This window comes from Camponotus vicinus, unplaced genomic scaffold (assembly GCF_025532165.1).
Source record: "Camponotus vicinus isolate PSW18456_S1 unplaced genomic scaffold, iyCamVici1.0 SCAF_3, whole genome shotgun sequence".
NCBI classification, from domain to species: domain Eukaryota; kingdom Metazoa; phylum Arthropoda; class Insecta; order Hymenoptera; family Formicidae; genus Camponotus; species Camponotus vicinus.
The window spans coordinates 5,274,479-5,288,516 of NW_028141967.1; the positions used below are offsets into that span (position 1 = coordinate 5,274,479).

General features: G+C 40.6%; 1 protein-coding gene across 1 annotated transcript in view; it reads right to left on the reverse strand.

The window, feature by feature from the left end:
• Positions 1-14,038, reverse strand: part of Syn1 (Syntrophin-like 1) — a 266,090-nt gene that overhangs the window by 31,436 nt on the left and 220,616 nt on the right. The gene's annotated exons all lie outside the window — the stretch shown is intronic.

The window sequence follows — 14,038 nt, forward strand, 5'->3', positions numbered from 1 at the left end:
TAAATTACGATAGAAAAATTAATGGCAAGGAAGGAGGGATGAGATTTTTGAACATTTTATAAGAACGCGGCGCCCATCTTTGCACTATTTTTTTTTCTAACAAGCTACTCTACATATTTCCCAAGTTTCATTGAAATCAAAACTTCCCAGTTTGTTCCCTTGTTAGTAGGATCGCAATCCCGTTCAAGTCGCAGAGGAGCAACCTAAGAAGAACACATTAATCTTAAACGACTTCCTGCCCCTTTCTCTTGGCAAAAGAAGGATCAAACTTCGTCTCCTCGGCCTCCCTAAAGCTCCGCGGAAAAGTTCGCGTAAGTAGCGGCGTAAGGAGATACATCCCGTGTACAAGGAAAGACCGGAAGTTCTGACGAAGTCGGCTCTCAGCCGACGAACGACATCAGATCGGAAAGTTTATCCGGCAGATTAAAAAACTCTACGCGACGGCCGTCAAGCTAGCTCAACGTATATTTTATATGGAAAATGTCGTTCGCCAAGCGCGCACTTGTTTTTATCAAATCAGCATCTTAATATACGAAAGAGAGAGAGAGAGAGAGAGAGAGCTGCCAGAAGAAAAATAAAAGTGTCAAGCTTTCAACTAACATAAGATAAGCGCTTCTCGGCAAAGTTCTATCCCGAAAATATGAAAATTATAGAAAATCTGAAGAAAATGGAGACAATGTCTGGGTAATTAAAAAAAAAGAGGCAAAGTTTCAGGAATTTAACGTGCCAGAATCGGGGAGAATCGTCGCCTGTTCCTTTTTCCTTCGGTCCGTCCCAGTGCTCCGCAGACATCACAATCGTCCGTTGGCGTCTTATCGCGCCGATTTTCTTCCGTGTCGCGGCAACCGTGAAATCGAGCGAAAAGAGTGAAGAAGAGAAAGAGAAAGAGAAGGAAAGAGAGGGGGGAGAGGCGTCGCGCAATCTACGAGGAAGGGTACCAATGTGGAATCAGGCGAAAAGAGAGAAATATTAAACGAGAGCGAATGTCTAACCGGAGGAGGGAAAGATCGATCGACCTGCGGGGTTGGAAAAGTTCGAAGGGCGCGAACGAAGTCGTCGGGGGAGAAGGAGGGGAGTTATCAAAGAGGGGGGGGGGTAGGAAGGGCGACGCTTCTCTCCGTCCCTTTTCATTCCGCGGACGCGATGTTTCGCATCGTCGACGATTCCGGGTAGAGCGGATAATAAAGGGACACCCGCGACAAAATTATCGGCCAGCTGATCAGCCTTTTGTCCCGGAATAAAAAAGCCAACATCGAATTAAGATAGATTCCGACTGCCTTCAGCTACGCCAACCTTCAGCTATTCGAATCTCCCTTGCAATATTTCCGGATCCGATCGCACGCAGACAGTTCCGTGATTGCGTGCAAAAGGGGAGAGATCGGTATTCGTGCTTTTTGGCTTCGAATGTAAAGGAAAACTACATAGCGTGCAATGGAATTTTTACAGGCGCCAAAACAAAGGAAAGCGATGGCAAAAAGTGCGGCTAAACAGGATCTAACCGGACAATATAACGAATCGAACCTAACCTCTCATCTGGTCGCTCGCGTCCTGAAGCGAGCGATAACCCCGATGATGTACGAGTTTTTGCACCCTCCCCCTGCGTTTTTCACGCGTGCGATAGCCCGCTCTCGTAGTTTCTTCTCGCATTTCGCCGAAGCCGAAATGCAGGATGCATGGCATCCTAACCCTAGTATCGCACGCGCCGATCTTCCGAAGTTCGTTCCCCCTTTCTTCTTTTTTTTTAAACCCCCCCATATACAGGGTGTTTCATTTTAATCGCCCCAGGCAAATATCTCGAAAAATATGGAAATTATGAAAAAATGTTTCGGACAAAAGTTGTATGGTTTCGAGGGGGCCATAAGATGGTACCATTGGTTTGACCTTGAAGAGTCATTTGAAGGTCACGTGAAGGTCACTTCAATTTTTTTAAATGGAACACCCTATATATTTTTGCACATTCTTGTAGCTTATCTCGAGAGCTTTCCAAAACACTATAATTAAGTACCTTTTCGTTAAATACTTTTTGAGTTATGAGGCTTGAAATAATTTCTTAATTTTACATAAACCGTAAAAAATCTTGTAAAATATTCATTTTTCGATTATCTTACCTTAATACTTTTATGTACAAAATAATGAGAGGAATCAATTGGTGTAAAGAAAACACATAGTTGTTTTTAAGAAAAAATATGGAATTGTTAATTGCAAATTACATATTTCTTCTTCAAAACAACTATGTGTTTTCTTTACACCAATTGATTCCTCTCATTATTTTGTACGTAAAAGTATTAAGGTAAGATAATCGAAAAATGAATATTTTACAAGATATTTTACGGTTTATATAAAATTAAGAAATTATTTCAAGCCTCATAACTCAAAAAGTACTTAACGAAAAGGTACTTAATTATAGTGTTTTGGAAAGCTCTGGAGATAAGCTACAAGAATATGCAATGACAAATAGTAGGTTCCATTTAAGAAATTTAAGGTGACCTTCAAATCACTGTTCAAGGTCAAACCAATGTTACTATCTTATGACCCCGTCGAAACCATACAACTTTTGTCCGAAACATTTTTTCATAATTTCCATATTTTTCGAGATATTTGCCTGGGGCGATTAAAATGAAACACCCTGTATATACACACACACTCTCTCTCTCTCTCTCTCTCTTTCTCTTCAGTCGAATAACTGTCCCTCGGTTTATCGCGACAGTGTGTCTCCCTTTTTTCGTTGCAACGTGATGACCCCCCCCCCCCCCGCGCCACCCCCCACCCTTGGCCCTCCACGTTTCCGGAACCGGGGGTGGTATCGAACGCCGTATCCTTCCGAGGCAACCGTAATACAAGTGTAATCGCGGCGATATTTTCGCGATCCATTAATCCCACCTGTACATTCATCGGGAAGCCAAGGATTAAAACAAGATTAAACGCGGAATATCTCTATCCGCTCGCGCGCGCGCGCGGCTGTATAAGAGAGCTTTAGACGGAGGAGAATCTCGCGCGATCGCATCCTAAATCATCCCGACTAATTTCGCGTAATCTTTATACCGGCAATAAAATAATAATTCTCTCCCCCCCCCCCGTCCCATTCGGTATAAGCGCGCGAGCAACGGGGGGAAGGGGGGAGGAGGCGCGGCGAATTAATAACGAACCTAAGTACATTCTCGCGATGTGGTAGCCCTTTCTGCGTAGAAAATACTCTGCAAACAGTAGCTCTTGCTTCGGTTAAGATTACAATAAAATACGGGAAGATCTTAATCAAGGCTCGTGGCCGCTTTTAGCCGGGAAATTCCCGGCCAGTCAATGTTTGTCTTGGCGAAAATTCGAGACGTCGGAATTATTTATGATAAATCGCGGGAAAGAAGTCGACCGAAATTTTCCTTTATAACGTTAAAGCGAGACTAGTAATGTCAGAAGCCGCAAATGCTATATTGCGAGCGCATCGAACATATTTAGTGGTATTAAACACGTGAATTAGCGTACATGCCTGCAATGATGCGCTCTTGCATTATAAAGCGGATCTGAGAGCTTCTAACGGTGATATATCACCATTAGAATTTCAGAGGCGTAACACACGTCGTGGTTTCAACTAATCGGACAACCGGCGATCGCGTATACGAGAATCCTAATTGGAAACAAGTTAATCTCTTATATCACGCTCTTATCTAATCTCTCTTCTACCCTACAGTTATAATTTAAGCCAGAGTATTAGAGGGTTTCTCGATTTTTCTGTACTTTGCCAAATTGGACTTTTACGTTTTAATGGAATTTACTACAGAACTTGAAAATTCTGATCTTGATAAGACTTTATACAAGTGTAAAGGGAGTGAGTAGACGAATTTTCAAATTTTCAGTTATCCTTTTCTCTCGATATATTTCGAAAATTATTCGAGATATCAAAAAATGACAAATTTCGTAAGAACACTATATTTTTAAAATTTTGAAGAAATAATTTTTGAAAACAATTTGTCCAAAAATTTTTGAAAAAATTATTTTATTAATATGATTAAATAGAGAGATATTCTTAGCACATGAAATTTTTGTATAAAATATTTTTTAATATCTAGAATAATTTTTAAACATAAAGAAAAGCTATTTTACATATAGAGGGAGCAAATAGACGAATTTTGAAATTTTCAGTTATCCTTTTCTCGATATATATATTTCGAAAATTATTCGAGATATCAAAAAATGGCAATTTTCGTAAGAACACCACATTTTTTAAATTTTGAAGAAATAATTTTTGAAAACAATTTTTTTCAAAATTTTTGAAAAAAATTATTTTATTAAATATATGATTAATTAGAGAGATATTCTTAGCACCTGAAATTTTTGTATAAAATATTTTTTAATATCTAGAATACTTTTCAAACATAAAGAAAAGCTGTTTTACATATATATGAGGGATGGTCTCACCTTTCAAAATCGTGTTTAAGCCGCAATTATAAATTTCTAAATTCATCTGTTTCACATATGCGTAAAGTTTCATGAAAATCAAAATTTTCCAGTTCGCGAGATTGCCTTATTAGATATCACATTTCAATTACAACGCACATTTATTAAGTTCTAGTACGAAAATTTCAACTTTTCATTCTACAACATATTACATTTGTCGACACAATTATTTATCTATCTGCTGCAAAAGAGATACGTGGCCTACTTCAAAGTGCGGCAAATAATGGAGTTGTGCAAACACGAAGGGGATGATAAAGCTCGGGCGTGTTCAAACTCAAATTGCGCGCAAACTGCGAGCGAGAGACGCGCAAGAATGCACGATTGCCGGGGAAGCGTGTTCGTAAATGTCGCGATTCTCCAAAATCGGCTTAAAATGGGGTGACCTGCCGGTAGAATGTCGTAGGTGTGTTTATGCAGTGAAAGATCTTAAATTAGAATCTCGCAATCTCAAAACTTTAACATAAATCCACCCTTTCTGAAAGTCATATATATAAATCTCACAATTTAAATTTTTTTAAATTAAATACATATGTATTTAATAAAAACGATCTTATATAATTCGCTGCAAGAAAATTTACTTATTTAAAACATATTTTAAAATATAAAATATAAAAATAAAATTAAAATAATAAAACATCAAATTATAAGACATAAAATATACAAAAGTACAAAATATACAAAAGTAAATCAAAATATAAAAATTTATTCATTATTATTGTTTTTTAACTATATATCCGCTTTTTTCCCTCTCTTTTTTTAGAAAGCGCACGCGTTTTTGTAAAATAGCGTAACGAATGAAATCAAAACATAACGAGAGATAAAACGTTCGCAGTTTCATCGGTGAGACTGCGAGAAGCATCGGCTTTTTTTTGCCATGTGCGTAGTTATAGCCATTATCTTGCGATGATGCGATCATGGTGTATATCCGTCGTTACATCCTCGCGACGGCGAGCGTAATGGAAAGCACATTAGGAGGTATATCTCTCACTTGGTGTACGAGGAGGGTGAAATCGAGGAACCGGTGTTAGCCAACCCGACGGCGCTTCCGCGCAAGCGAGTGGAAACGTTACGATATCGTTCTTAAAGTCGCCTGTCCATGTATTTACGGAATAGATACCTTTAAAGGGGAACTTACGACCGAGGAAATAGAAAAACGGAATTTCGTTGACCGTGTCCGGCGCAAAATTATCGTTGGGCGGATCGCAACGTTCGCTTATTATTATTATTGTACTCTCGTGGCCAATTCACTTCGTTTCCAGCTGAAATCCTGGTGACACGAAGGAACTTAAATTATAATTTGTCCCGGAAAGATTTTCAATTTCTTCAAACATGTTTATAATAGATTTAAGAATCGAGGATGTTCAAGTTAAATGAAATTGGAAAAGCGATTAAATTCGAAAAATGATGGTGTTAAAAACATTGGGATGTAGAGATTTAAATGATGGGTCGGATCTTGAGGAGAATGGAAAAATTAATCAAAATGGCGAGGCAAATTAGAGGCAGTTAGGCTAATGATGAGTTTCGGAGAGGATTCAAGTAGAAACCCGCTGTCAATTCACCACGAGAGAAGGGAATAGATTATGGAAGTGGGGTAAGCGAGTCGATTCCGACGAGAAATTCAGCGAGAAGGAAATCATTCCTTAATTGACAATCGCATAATAACCGGCGGCCGCGGTTGTTTACGCGAATTTACGCATAATTGCTGAAAACATTAGGACCCGGGCGCTCCACCGTCAGGACATAACCGACAAATTAATTTTCCTTGGCAATTCAATTACGCCTTAATTGGGTACGACGGAAATGAGACCGCATTAAAATTGCAAGCGTCCAGACGGAGCCGGAGATTTTCTCCCGAGATTTTACCCTGTTCGCTTCTCCAACTCGAATGACCGAGGAATTTGATTGTCGAATGCGTCCCCGACATGTTTGAAATTTCAATACTCGGGAGATAATTTTCCTTCTCCGCTTCGTTTATTTTCACCCTCGAACGGACAGCTCGAAACAAGTTTGTAAGCGATTGTTTGTTTGGGGCGGAGGAGGGAAAGGGATATTCCATATATTATATATCTATCGAGAGAAGATAATGGAATGGAGAGAATATCCGTGATTATTTAAACAATATAATGCACTCTGACGTCACTTAAAACTCGGTAGATCTCACGATAGCGCGATAGTACGTCCATCGTACACACAAACGCAAAAGTGCCAATCCCACATCCCCTATCCATACCATATACTACAGATACACCTGTACGGCTATTGACACACGTACGCACACGCACGCTCTCGCTAGCAAACGAACACGTACACGATCGTCTCTTGATCCGTCGTTCCAGCCGCAGTTTGCTTAGCATTGCTGATGCACTATCCACTTCCGCGCAAGTGAGATGAACACTGTAGAAGAGTGGACAGAGAGAGAGAGAGAGAGAGAGAGGAGGGGGAGAAGAGGAGAGGAAGATCCGAGGGAAGATTATGAGTAGAGAACGTCGGTGTCTGTGTTTGAGGACCGATAGTGGCTCGCGTTCTAATTAATAACGAGCCCCTCGATGCAGTCCGCGGGTACAGCAGGGTGCACCATGTATGAAGGAGCCTCCAGGAATCGAATAATCGGAGGGCAAAGAGAATCGTTACTTCACCGGAAGAGGCACTCACGTCAAAAAGATTGCGAGTCGGGGAATTTTTCTACTTCATGTTTGGGAAACTCGAGGAAAATCGCCAAATTTTTAAGCCGGTTGAGAGATATGACGGTATCGCTGCCCCTTTATTAATTTTTAACTTACTTTTTAATATATTAAAATATTTTTAATAGAATTTTACATCAACAATAAGTAGTTTATTATATTAATATAACACTCTGGATATTTTATCTATAAATAATACAAAGCGTTCCAAAATTGTGGCCATTTTTTTCCACACTTTAATTCTTCAATCGATACCTCGATATCCCCAACGGCAGAAAGGACGCGAATATTTTGACAAATTCAGATAAATGCAAATTTTCGTGTTAGATCTACAAATTTCACATCTTTTAATAATATATAATAATTTATATTTTTTAAATAATACAAAATAAAACACTTATCATTTTTTACTTCTCTTGTTTAAATTAAGATAGACTGATGTGCCTCATATTGCATTACCTCCGATGCGTGTGGATGTACACATAAGATGTATTTGAACAGGCGGACGCCTCCCCACGGCTCTTTCAATCGTGAGAAACACGAGGATCGATGGTGGGAGAGGGGGCGGGTGGCGCAGGCGGTTGAGAGGGTTAAAATAGCGGTTAGCGGCGAGCTTCCCCCGAGAAAGGCACGCCGAATAAATACCGGCGGCCGAACGGAACCGTGCGATTGGTGGGCGAGGGCTTGAGCGATCGGGAAAGCCTGGCCAGCTTAAAGTACCCTTACCCTATACTCTCGTCCCGACTGATGCTGATTCTGCATTCCTCTCACTAAGTCCTATTCTTCTTGACCCCTGAAACTATTTCCGGTTAGTCCGGACGAAGGACTTTTGTCGATAAGGAAAAGAAAGAGAGAGGGAACAGGAGGGAATGAAAAAGGAAGAGTGGCAGAGAAGGGCATCGACAGGGGTAAGTTTATTGTCGCTCTTTACAATACCATTATCTAGCGTTCAGGGAGAAGGGAATCGAACCTTATCATATAAATGTGCACTTTCGCCTGAAATTTGAAGAGACATTCCGGTACGAGAGTATCGTATCATCAGTACTCGTCATACACGTTATCATTTATCGTCGCCATTAAAAAGATATCGCATATTTGTCGTCGTAAAGGAGAATGAAAATTGCAAACGGCAGTCGCGTTAAGTTCAAAGAGACCTATCGCGAATTTTCAGATGATCGCTAGGATGAGATTTCCGGGATAAAAAATGGCGGAACTCCGACCTAACCTCTACATCCCAGCTCAAGAGACCTTTCTATTTATCCCCCGGGCGCTTATAATTTTACATCTGACTACGAATGGAAAGGCATTACAAAGTGCGACGCTTTATTGTCTGGAGGTTAATTGAGAGGGGCGCTTTAAGTTTTGCCCAATTACATTAACTCCGAGTTAGTGAAAAAATATGCGGAGCGCCGCCGCCGCTGCCGCGCGTGCGGCCGTACTATATGCTCGGATTAATTAAAATATACTTAAATGGCGTACCGTTAATTTTCAACGGCTAATTTAATGCCCGCTCGGCCTCAGATTTAATCCAACGGCAACGCACTCGCCGGGAATACGCCGGGAATAAATTGCCTCCGAGCTCGTGCCGCCATGTTTCATTGTTTGAAAGAGATCCGACAACAATAAAACTACGATATATATATATATATATAAGCGACAAAGAGACGACGGAAACAATAATAACAATAAATTATGTATTCGTTTTAATAATTTCCCCTCTCGCAAGTATATATAATTATAATTGTATAAAGGGGAGAGAGAGAGAGAATTGTGCAATTATCAAAATTTTTTGCTCCACCTCTTATCCGTAATAATTTTCCAAATAATTACTGTCTTCTCGATATAATGAGATTACCGTACAAAATGTTCCGTCATTATTAATATTTATATTAAATTAATATCACCGTTTTATATCATTGCGCGCGTTTCCCATTTAAAGCCGGTTGGTTACTTTGGATAAAAACGCGACAATTAAATACGCCTCTGTCAATGCGCGGCCGAAAACAGGTCCGCGTAAGAACTGAGTAAACAGAAATTGCAGTATGATTGGGGACGAATTTATATCCGGGCGGGATTGCGCCGAAATAAAGCGATCTCGTTTCCCCCGATCCCCATCCGTTCGATTTTCATGGAAATTATAATGGCTCGTCGCGCTATTCCTCGGAAAGTGCCAAAATTCCGTGAAAATACGTTTATCGCGAGCGGGCAGACGCGGCACGACGAAATTAATCGACGCCATCGATGCACTTTGATGTGGAATTTTAACGCTTTTTGCCGCCCGATGTATTCCCGCTATTTGTTCCCCTCTAGTCAATCCCTTTTTTTTCCAACAATGGCGTGTCCACGCAACTGTTAAAAACGGGAAGAGGAAAATCGTTACGAACTGGGGCTAATCGCCAACCGTCCGAGATCTCGTAATTTTAAAATTTCAAATTTCTCTCATCATAAACTTTGCCACTTGAAGATCAAACAATGTCTTCTTCAACTTCTATGATTGACGAGGGTTGGAAAACGATAATTTCCATTCTGTAGACAGGAAACTGGTTAGCTAAGGTTAGATTAGGGTTCAGCTTTGGGCTAGATTAGGATTAGAGGAAGATGGTTATAGGCAGGTTTAATCCATCCTGAAGAAACTGGCCTCAAGTCTCGTGTCTTCTTGCGTCCTCGTGATTTCAATTTCGCTTAATCCCCATCCGTCTTGGTATGGTCCCCATACCGTGAATCACAATTCGGCGAGGGGAGGGAGATGGCGCGTCACAACCGGCTGCGCACCGAGTGATCCCGAGGCGTACCTCTCTCGAGATTGACACTTTATTGCGGTCGTATATACGAGATTAAGGGAAACGGCATTCCGCCATCCCGCCTATGTGCTCTCGTACTATCCCGGCGCTACTTCCAGGGTGGCGTCGACCGTTTCAATATGTGAACTTGTTGGATTTATCGGCCTGCCCTTACCCTCCGGTCTTAGCCGTCGTGACTCGTATTTGCGTCACGCCTCTTCTACAAATCGCCAACCCAGGGGCACGATGTCGCATTTCGTTTCGCCTCGACAAAAAGAACCGTGCGTTTCCGATGCTGTACTTACACGCGAGCCCAATCGCCAAACAATCCATTTCCGACAATGTTTCCTAAATCGTAAACGGAGCAGGGGAGAGTAAAATAGGAGTCTTCGTTTTGACATCGTCCCCAAGGGACCGGAAGAAATGTGCGTATTAAATGTGTGTCTGCAAAATTGCTAAGATATGTAAGAAGAACGAATCTACTATTCAATTTTAATCTCTTTTATAAAATATTATTATACGAATTTTTCATAACAAATTTCATTAATATTTATTAATCTGTTTCTAGGAATGTTCAATGAATTAATCGATGATTAGGATTATCCCAGGATTGCAACAGTTATTCCTAAACCATTAAAAATTATCTTATACATATAGGGTGTTTCTTAATAAGTGCAAAAAATTTTAGATGATTCTTTCGAAAAGTAAGAGGGGTTTTTTATATAAACATATACTCCTATATCTCTCCATGTGAAGTTACACTCCTCCAAAAATGGGGGTAAAACTTAGGATTATAGATTTTTATTATAATTTTGTTTTTGTTCCAATTTTCCCAACATTTACTCTAATTTTATTTTTATTTTAAAATTTAACTTCTCGTAATTCGAAACCAATGCTATTTAGCATCGTGCTGTGCACAATAACGTATTTTATTTCTTTTCTTAAAAACTACTGATTTTATGAAAAAAATAAAAGAAATGAAAAAGTTTCTAAATAAATCAAACTTTTTAATGCATATTTTCAGATGATCATATTCCGACCTATTAAAAAGTTTTAATAAAAAATTGAATAGGGGTTGCTAGTTTCATCCCCTTATAACAATACGGGAGGCTGAAAAAAATATTAATAAATAACCTTTTTACTAGTAGAAAATATCCACCTAATTGCATTTCTTTAACTTGTTCCAAATTTAAGAAAAAAATAAAAACCTAATTTTTACCTCTTTTTTGGAGGAGTGTAACTCCACAGAGAGGGATGTAGAAGTATATATTTATATGAAAAACCCCCCTTAATTTTCGATAAAAAATCATCTCCCAAAATTTTTCGCACTTATTAAGAAACACCCTGTATATTACAATTATTAGTCTTTATTAAAATAAAATATAATAATAGGTAATTACGGAGAAAAAAATAAAATCCTATCGATGTGTGAACTTGTGCGCACAATATTAAATTACCCCAACAGCGCAATATAAAGTTACCAACAACTACTATATCACCTTGTGAATCAAAAAATGATGGAAGGGACTAGACTACGTACATTTCAGCGACTATGTAATCCAACAGGTAGGGGTAACTACAATAATCGGCTAACATGACCGACCGGCACGAAAATCGTCGACAAAGTGGAAACTAGCCGGAAATCGATTACATTCAACGGCAAATAAAATAAATCGACGATTTGAGCGCGACGACATTAAAACAGGATGACAGAACAGCGGCGTGTTGTAATACACGTAGAGTTTGCTAAAAAACTATGCGCGTAGGTGGGTATTTTTTTTTTTTACTCCGCGGCAGTTTTTTCGGGTATTTTTCACAGCGGTTTTGTTCCAGTTATGAAAACGCGGCGACAATCGGGACGATTTCGCCTTTCGTTTCGGCTCCCGCTTTAGGCCGCCTGTTCATGAACCACAATATCTACGGTTTACGAGGTGATCGACCGCGCTTGCTAAATAATGATACAACTCGTTCGACGGCCAGTTGATCAACGGGGGACATTCACGTTGAAATCCATAAACGTTGCATCCGCTCTCAGGCTCTCGATCAACGATCAACGCCACTTAAATACCCCATCGCGGATCGTTAATTAAATGACACGGCGTGGCCGATCCACCTGGTCACGGGTTGCCGATCGATATATTCTACTAATGAATATGCCGAGCTACTCGGCCAAGCATTTCAGACTCGTACGCGATTTATGCGAAAATGTAAATATCTATAGGGGATCTATATAACTACGGCAATATTTGTCCGGCCGGCTTTGCATGTGTACGGCAAGATTGATATATGTTGGAGAGTTTTTTCGTGGGTGTAAGTAGAATGCCATTTGGAAGAGATAAATACTTTTCAAAGGCGCGGCAGAGATTTGCATAGCTATCGGAGTCAACATCCCTTTTCAAGAATTTTTTTTTTTTTTTTATTAAAATATTCAACTCTCTCTCACCGCACAAAGGTTAGGGTTTTTCACTACATCTCCATATTTGCAAAAACTTCATTTTGAAAAAGACTGTCCCGCTCAATGAAATAATGAAGTTTGCCTGATCAATAATGATGGGATCAAAAAGTAGCAAAATCCATTCTTCAGAAAGTCGCATCCACCATTAACGATTTATTGCTATTAATTTCCTCAAAGAGAGGAAATTCGCCTGTATATGAGACATTCCATTAAGCATATATCGTCGCAAGTAACTGCAGACGATCTTCTGTCAAGTTTAGGACAAGCCTATCACCGAGCGCCTAATCAAACTGGATGACAGACGGCACAATTAAATCGTGATTTCCATCCGCTACATATATATTTATTAAGCCAAAACCGCGAGCCCAATCGCGCGGAGATCCGTTATATCGGCAGCTTCCAATTAAATATCGCCACTGGAGGAATATCCGAGGTGCGACAGTTGATCTTTCTCATCTCCGCCTTCCATCTCGCCCATCCAGCTCCGTGTCACTCGCAGAGATCGCAGCAGGTAAACGTGCGGGCGGCGAGACCGACGAGACGGCTGCGATGCTGCTATCGATCCACCGATCGTGTAACCGACGGGAATCGATAACTAATACTCGTGCCGAGGCTCGGCTCGCCGGATGTTGCCTTGTTGATAAAGGACCCTGGCGAGCATCAAGGACGCCGCAGGAGGGCCGTAGGGCACGCGGCTACCGGCACATAATTGATTGGCATTAGCGCGCCTGATTGCCAGTCGCCCTCCTCCAAAATCGTCCCACGGGCTGCTGCTTAAATACCGGTCGACGTACATCTCTCTCTCTCTCTCTCTCTCTCTCTCTCTCTCTCTCTCTCTCTCTCTCTCTCTCTCTCTCTCTCTCTCTCTCTCTCTCTCTCTCTCTCTCTCTCTCTCTCTCTCTCTCTCTCTCTCTCTCTCTCTCTCTCTCTCTCTCTCTCTCTCTCTCTCTCTCCCCTCTCCCTCCCTCTCTCTCTCTCTTCGAACTGAACGGTACGCGATTTGAACGTTCGCGACAGTAATCAAGCAATATGACGCGCGCGACTAAGGAAGGCCGACTGACGTGGGTCCATAACGTTGCCCTCTCTCCTATAACATTGACGTTGAATAATCCCTTATCTAAGGGTTATATTGCACCTCCAAGTATCTTGATTCATGCCACATATCGCACTTTTCCTCTCTGCTCACGCGAATACGAGATCTGATAGTCATGGACGTATCATGGCAATTTGGTAAAATTAATGATTAAAATTGTTAAAAGAGTGGGAAATCAGAATCGGAAGGTATGTATATGCAAACTGGCATGTCGGTAAATTGCAGTCGCGCTCCCATGCGGGTACTTCTTATCGGAGACCGTGTGTCAACCCTTTGTTCGAACCGCCGAAGAGATCACCCTCAATCTGCTACGATGCCGGTGGGAATAAAAGGGATCCGCGGCTCCAAGTGTGAAATAAAAGGTCTACGCTTGATGTGGGTTTTTAAGTTTGACCGAAAATTAAATTAAACGGAGCAGATAAAAATAAGACGAGTCGAGGAAAAATGCAAAAGTCTAGTTTAAAGTTTTATTTGAAGTGAAAGATATATCTAGAGAGGACTAAAATTGAACATCTATTATTCCACGAAGTAATAAAACTCTAATCTTAGCGTCAACGATAGATAAAATTGAGATTAAAAC